This window comes from Penaeus vannamei, chromosome 27 (genome assembly GCF_042767895.1).
Source record: "Penaeus vannamei isolate JL-2024 chromosome 27, ASM4276789v1, whole genome shotgun sequence".
NCBI lineage: Eukaryota > Metazoa > Arthropoda > Malacostraca > Decapoda > Penaeidae > Penaeus > Penaeus vannamei.
The window spans coordinates 14,067,606-14,075,105 of NC_091575.1; the positions used below are offsets into that span (position 1 = coordinate 14,067,606).

At 44.1% G+C, this 7,500-nt stretch overlaps 1 protein-coding gene across 16 annotated transcripts in view; it reads left to right on the forward strand.

Annotated features, from left to right (window-relative positions):
- The window catches only part of LOC113823866 (protein draper), a 161,315-nt gene that overhangs the window by 67,532 nt on the left and 86,283 nt on the right, over positions 1-7,500 (forward strand). For 8 of the 16 annotated variants that reach the window (XM_070140848.1, XM_070140845.1, XM_070140850.1 and 5 more), the window contains exon 1: positions 783-1,436. The exons of 1 other annotated variant lie outside the window; for it this stretch is intronic. The gene's annotated coding sequence lies outside the window, so the exon portion shown is untranslated. Of the gene's footprint in view, positions 1-780; positions 1,437-7,500 lie in introns of those variants that run through there. 7 more of the 16 variants (XM_070140852.1, XM_070140853.1, XM_070140854.1 and 4 more) reach the window with 5 other exon arrangements.

Genomic DNA, 7,500 nt, shown 5'->3' on the forward strand with positions numbered 1-7,500 from the left:
GCAGCGCACCATCTATGGCGTGACACCGGTGATAAATAACACGCAGGTCATGCGTCGATTGTTGCAAGATCATCCACGACCTGCAGACCTTTTGCATGACGAAAATGACATGAGCGTTGGGAGAGGATCGTCATGAAGGGGATGGAGCAGCGATGTGGAATGTGGAATATGGTAATGGAATGTCCGATGGTTGGATTGGTCGCAATAAAGGTGTTGTTCAACCAGGTTGTGAAGCTATCTATATATCCATATTGTGATTGAAGTGAAGCGGAATTGTGAAATTAGTCTGAAGGCTTTCTAATAACAAGAATAATTGTGGGAGCATTATGGTGCTGAATGACGTTCACTAGATTGAGTGACGTAAATCTGACGCCATGATGTACACCGGAAAAGCGTGGCTACTGCTAGGCCGTTTCCGACCCCGGGGCAGTGTACTTGGCTCAAGTGTAAGGATAAGTGCTTGGAAAACATTTTTTCGTGCCGTTAATGCTTGCACATTTGCTCAAATACGGGTAAATGCCCCACGAAATCACTGATTTCTAATGATAATAATAATAAGGAATTATAGTGGGGAACCACCACGTTAATACGATCCCTCCTATTAATCCCCTCTTTAGCAAGTGTATCGATGACGTCATTCGATCAGCTGAGAGTACGGTGGCAGACAGACAGGCAGGGATTCTGTGGAGGGCAGGCGTGGGGATGGAGGATGGGGGTAGGGTTCCTGGGCCGGCGTTGGGAGGGGGAGGGTCGGTAGTGGTGATGCGAGTCGCGACTGACGACGAGTCAGTTACCCTCGCGGTTCCGTGGTGAGAGGGTGTGTATGTACGGCCGTCGTCGTGGCTGGACGCAACTGTGTTCCGCCAGTGGATTAACGTCTCGATGCGGTGATGTGGTGAATTGATGAGTGGTCTTGTGTTCTCAGCGAAGGGAGTGAGCAGGTGGTGTTATTTGTGGCACTTCAGCGGCGTTCTAATTAACCGCATATCTTGTTATTGAACGATACAAGAGTAGATGTGTGGAGTTGCCATGTAACTTTGGGCAGCGGGGGTTTGAGACAGACTGGCTTGGGGGTTTTCGAAACGGCAAAGATAGTGCCTTATTTTATCAAACTGCCGAAAACTTAGTGTACGTACCATATATTGTTTATTTATTTCCTAACGAAAAGACATTCATTCAGTAATAACCATCACTTACCAAGGAAAAGGAAAAGCTTTAGTAGAGTGTTATTTTGACAAGGCTTCGTATAACACAATGCATCAATTTAAACCTCTTGGTTCAAACTACAGCTGAGGATCTTTGCAACGGACTCTCTTTTGTGTGTATGCGTTAAATGTGTTGGAAATTGAACCCAAGTGAGTGCAACTGAAAGGCAACAGTTATATAAAGAAAAGAATATAAGAAAATACATGCACAGCCCTTCCACCCACACTGCGGTAAGTACCCAGTCAAGGAGTGCGTTTAAGTCCTAAACTTATTTGACTTTCGCATACCAGAGCTGTGACTAATTATAGTTGCTCATTTTAATTGTATATTTTTTAATCGACTGTTTTGTCATATTCACAATGACGTATGAATTGCTTTGTTTTGTTTTAAAAATGGGTTGCATAGTTTTCTTTTACGTTTCATTAGCTTAATAGCGCCAGTTAAATGATAAAGCACATTCTTAAGTGATCCTGCTGTATTGTTCTTTTACAGTCAGTGGAACGAGAGAGAGAGAGAGAGAGAGAGAGAGAGAGAGAGAGAGAGAGAGAGAGAGAGAATGCGGGTGAGCCAAGTACAGAAAGATGGGGGGAGGGTAACGAATAACGGGACAGAAAGGGAGGCGGAGGAGGAGGAGAATTCTGAGCAGATCTCACTTCCCTGATTCCCTCCTCCCCCTCCCAACCCCCATCCACCAGCCAGCCTCCTTTCAGCGGGTTCCTGTGAGAGGGAGTCCCATGGGGAACGCGTTCAGATGTAGGAACTAAGGCGAGGAGGCCGTAGAAATGTCAGTTCAAATACGCTAGGTAGGCAGGCAGGTGTGTGTTTTTCTTTATGCCTTCCGTCCCGAGTATGTATGACCGTAGGCCTAAACGGGACATTAGCCTTGGGGATTTTGGTTGGCGAATTCAGACCTGATGGTTTGGTGGGTCTTTTCGAGCACACACAAGCAGAAGGGTGGGTGTCCGTAGCGTATTGTAATCCAGAATATAAAGTTAAAGAGAATCTCTCCCTTCAAAGTTTGATCACCCAGTGTACATCAGAAAATCCATCTTCTTAATCAAGTCCGTTCGAAAAGACCAAAAGTACTGTGCTCCTTTTGAACGAAACAAACCCATAGTAGGTATCAAGATTAGTCTTTGTAATTGGCCAGGAAGCGAAATTCGTGTGTATGTCTTTCTGGCTTGTCGGACCGTGTGAACTGCAGCAGCTTGTGTAGGCCTGTTGGTTGTCTAGAGGGGATTTGTAGTACTTTATGAAAAGCTGTTATTTTTATTCATGATGATTGATATGCAGATGGTGTTCATATTTGCAGTTTAGCTTAGAATTTGGGTTTTAAGTTAGTGTAGTTTTCGTACGTGCAGTGACGAGTTTGATATTATATTGACATCTTTCGTAATAGACATTATCTCTCTCGTTCCAGGCCATTCATTACCCCAGTCACCCCTTTAAGAAATACCCAGTTATGTAAAAATACGAACCTACCTTTATAGGACGAGCAAAAACATTGACGAGACATGGAGAAAAACTATGAATTGAGAAAAACTATACCTTGTCAAGACCACACCTTGCTACGTAACGAAAAAGTGACCTTCGTTGAATATAATAAAAAAAAGTTTCTCCCCTACTTAACCGTCTTATACTTGCTGTGTCTTCTCCCTCCTCCCACAACCCGCACTGTTGATATCCGTTCATTATAAGTTCATTTTGGTTTATGTTGGCCTAAGTTGGATCAAATTGGGCCGTAACGGATGAGCGCTGCTGAGAATTTGGCCGCCACTAATTTCTCACAATCAGGCGCTTGAGATTTAGGACTGTTCTCGTTGTCTGAGCCTTTTATTTCATATTTCTCTCTCTCTCTCTCTCTCTCTCTCTCTCTCTCTCTCTCTCTCTCTCTCTCTCTCTCTCTCTCTCTCTCTTTTTTTTCTCTTTCTCTGTCTCTCTCCCTCCCTCTCTCTCTCCCTCTCTCTCTCTCTCTCTCTCTCTCTCTCTCTCTCTCCCTCTCTCTCCTCTCTCTCTCTCTCTCTCTCTCTCTCTCTCTCCTCTCTCTCTCTCTCTCTCTCTCTCTCTCTTACTGTCACCTCGATCCTCCCTCTCTCCCTCTCCCTGCCTCCCTCCCTCCCTCCCTCTCCCTGCCTCCCTCCCTCCCTCCCTCTCCCTGCCTCCCTCCCTCCCTCCCTCTCCCTCTCCCTCCTTGTCCCTCTCTCTCCCTTTCCCTCCCTCCTTCCGTCTCCCTTTACCCGACCCCTTCCTTTTTCTCATTAATTCGATCCTACACAGGCGCGTACGCCCAAGAACACCCTTTTACCTCCCCCCTTCTCTCTCTGTCTCTGCTCTACCCGCATTCCGTCATTTTTCACTTTCCTCAGCCTTTGTGCCCAGTCAGCGGGCCTCCAAAACAAGGGTAGGCCTATTTTCGGCATCGCACGTCGCCTCGGCATTATCGTAACGAATTTAGCGCGGATTGGCCTAGCAAATGGAATAAAAAAGGCAAGTGGATATATATGTATTTTTTATTCAAGTTAACCTGTAAGGGAGGGCGAAGGTAGGGGGGGGGGGGGTAGGAGGAGGGCGAAGCGGATGTGGAGTTTATGTAATGGACTTTTTTTTTTCTTTTTCTTTTTTAAGTTGTGTTCTTGACGTGTATTGATTATTATGTCTTGGAATATCCGCAGTACCTCATTATTAATGTAGAATTAATTATCATAGATTATGCCTTGTGAGGGATCGTGTAGGCTGCCTATTTTCTGTCCTTTTTTTAGAGGGGTTTGTTTTATCATACTTTTTTTTATTTAATGCGATCAGTTTTCAAGTTTTCTTATAACGAATCCTTGGGTTATACGCGAGGTGAACCGTTTCTTGCTACCGTATCTTGACATTGGTCTTTTTCATTTTAGGATTGTTGTTTGATGAAGTCCAAGATTCGTGTCTTACTTTTTTTTCCACTCTCCTGCCGGTTACTGTTCAGGCCTGTACCTTATAATTTAGGCCTATTCGTATGTTGTATAGATATGAATAGGTAGGCATATCGGCAGATAGGTAGGTTTGGTAATTATCGAGATATAACTTATGGTGATGTTTCATTGCGCCTCTCTCTCTCTCTCTCTCTCTCTCTCTCTCTCTCTCTCTCTCTCTCTCTCTCTCTCTCTCTCTCTCTCTCTCTCTCTCTCTCTCTCTCTCTCTCTCTCTCTCTCTTTCTCTCTCTTTCTCTCTCTCTCTCCCTCTCTCTCTCTCTCTCCCTCTCCTCTCCCTATCCTCTTTTCTATGCCTTTGTTTCTTCCTCTCTTTATTATTGAATCGAGTAATCTGTCTCCCATTTAGGTCTGTATTTTCTGAAAAAAGTAAGAGAAGGCGTAATTAATTAGTTTGTGATTTATTCATTATCCAAAGCGTGGCCACTTATGGGGAAAAAAAACAGTCTAAGACAAATGTAAATCTGCAACATCTGTCAGGCACCGATTTTTTAAAATGCCAAGATTCCGACTCCCCAACAGGTGTTAGTGCAACTGTATGGTTCCAACAGGTGCTTTTTGCAGATAGACAAGCATGGCATGCAGTGTGTGTGAGCGTGTCTGTGTCTCTGTGTGTGTCTGTGTCTGTCTGTGTACGCGTGCTTGTGTGTGGTCAGTGCGCGCGTGTGACTCCAACAAGGCCATGTTGGGAGTCAATGGCCTTTGAAACTATGTGGGCGACATACAGCCACATTGGCCCATTCGGAAAGAGAAACACAGAGAGTGTCAGACACAGGAATTTTTACTTGTTTACTTGTTCGTTTCCTGGGCGAGGCTCAGCCGAGGAAGCGTGGGTGTGGCACTGTTTATTTCTATTATTTCTATTATTTATTTGTTAATTTTACTTTTTGTTTTTATTTTTTTGAGGGTGTATGTTACGGGCGTTCGAGGTGAATGCGGGTGGTGTATTTGCAGTGGTAGAATAGGATTTGTCCGAATGTGGGGTTATAACCTTGTTCGAATGCAGGGCTATGACCGTGTTCGAATGCGTGGGTTCAATGAAAGTTAGATATCTTTAACTAGGCCTAGATGGGGAAGCGACGAATTCCTCGTAACGCGTGTGGAAAAGGTTATGAAAGTGGAGGAATAATTTCACAAATGCACATTTGCACCATTATCATGCATTCCTCTTATTTATTATTATTATTATTGTTACTGTTGGTATCACTTTTATTGCTGCTATTTGTAGTAGTAGTAGTAGTATAACTCTTGTTGCTATTATCGTCATCGTCGTTATTATTATTATTATTATTATTATTATTATTATTATTACCATTATATTTATCGTTATTGTTATCAGTCATTATCTTTGATATTTTCATTATTAGTACTGTTATCACTTTCATCATTCTTTCGTTTTGTAAATGATAATAAATAATGATGGGAAGATTAGTAGTAATGATAATTTTGATAGTATTACTGACTATTATGATTATGAATATTGTTAATGTCATTACCATATGATATTGCGTTATATCATATTAGATCATATCATTATTGTTATTATGATTACAATGAAAATTTCGATGTCAAAGCTTTTGGCTCGAGTGCGTCTGGGCGGATGAATGAAAATGGGCGGAGCTAAACTTGGGATACAAGACCCGAATACAATAAGTTATGTGGCGGTGTATTAGCGTTGAAAAGGGGATTTAGGTCAGTGATTTTGAGTAGCAGCGGCATTTCTGGTTGAATGGTCGAGCAGATGAATGCTGTATGGGTCCGAGAGATGGATAAAAATTGGGGTGGATTTATATGTGTCAGCTGTTGAAGTAAGTGGCTGTTGTGAAGTTTTATGTCGCAGTCTCTCTCTCTCTCTCTCTCTCTCTCTCTCTCTCTCTCTCTCTCTCTCTCTCTCTCTCTCTCTCTCTCTCTCTCTCTCTCTCTCTCTCTCTCTCTCCTTTCCTCCCTCCACCTCACTCTCTCTCTCTCCTTTCCTCCCTCCACCTCACTCTCTCTCTCTCCTTCCTCCCTCCGTCTCTCCTCCCTCCCTCCTCATCTCCTTCCTCCCTCCGTCTCTCTCCCTACCCCGTCTCTCTCCCTACCCCCTCTTTCTCCTTCCTTCCTCCGTCTCTCTCCCTACCCCCTCTTTCTCCCGCACTCCCTTTCACAAAATAGCAACACCAACTTGACACCTGTCTGTAACATGTGCCAGAGCCCTACAAGATGCCCCCCCCCCCCCCGGGCCTCTCCTCCTCCTTCCCCCTCTCCTCCCTCGCCCCCCTCTCCCCCTGTACACTGCGGCAGGAAGGATAATGAGGAGGACGCTCCCTGTGAGGATAGCATGAGGAGTTTGGTGGGTGGCTCCCCCCTCCTTCTCTCTCTAGGTCATGTGGTGGCCGGAGAGGGTGGCTGTAGGGATGGGAGTTGGAGTAGGAGTGGGGCGGGAGCAGGTAATGAGCGAGTCCCACACCTGGGGTCTTGCCGCATCTTGGGAGGCTGCGTGTGACCTGAAAGTGAGGAAAATTCAAGTGAGTGTCTGTGTGTGAGAGAGAGAGAGAGAGAGAGAGAGAGAGAGAGAGAGAGAGAGAGAGAGAGAGAGGTTGAAGGGAAAGGAGAGAAAACAAAGGCGGGTAAAGAAAAAAAGACGAGGTGAGAAATAGAGAATGGGGAAGAGGAAACGAAAATGTAGCATTGAAAGTGTAACAGGAAACATCGAACAGTGAACGTTCTAGGAAGTCCTACAGTCGAGTATAAACAAGATGTTGCTTGCCTTTCTTCATAAACAAATCTTGCAACACCGTAGGCCAGGATTCAACAACAATGCAACACGGAACAGCACACTGCCACGATATGACGAAATGCTAGTTACTCTTCTGTGTTATCAAGTGAGGGAACTAGTGTTATCAGGACTTTGTTAGCCAAGCGTGAGAAGGCGGATGTTGTTAGAGTGGAAGCGAATGATTGAACTTTGTGTTTTTAAAGAGATTTATTTATTCATTTGTTTATCGACTGGTTGATTTATTGATTAGGGAATGGATGATTAGATGATTTTTTTAAGGGGAAGGGAGAAAGAAGAGAGAGGATAAGGAAAGAATGATTATATATATATATATATATATATATATATATATATATATATAGAGAGAGAGAGAGAGAGAGAGAGAGAGAGAGAGAGAGAGTGAGAGAGTGAGAGAGAGAGAGAGAGAGAGAGAAGAAAGGAAAAGGAGAGAGATAAAAGAAAGGTAGAGAGGGGGAGAGTGAGAGAAAGGGAGGGAGGGAGGAAGGGGCGGAGAGAAGGATCCAAGGAGAAAAAAGTCAGATATAAACAATGGAATAGCCGATGCAG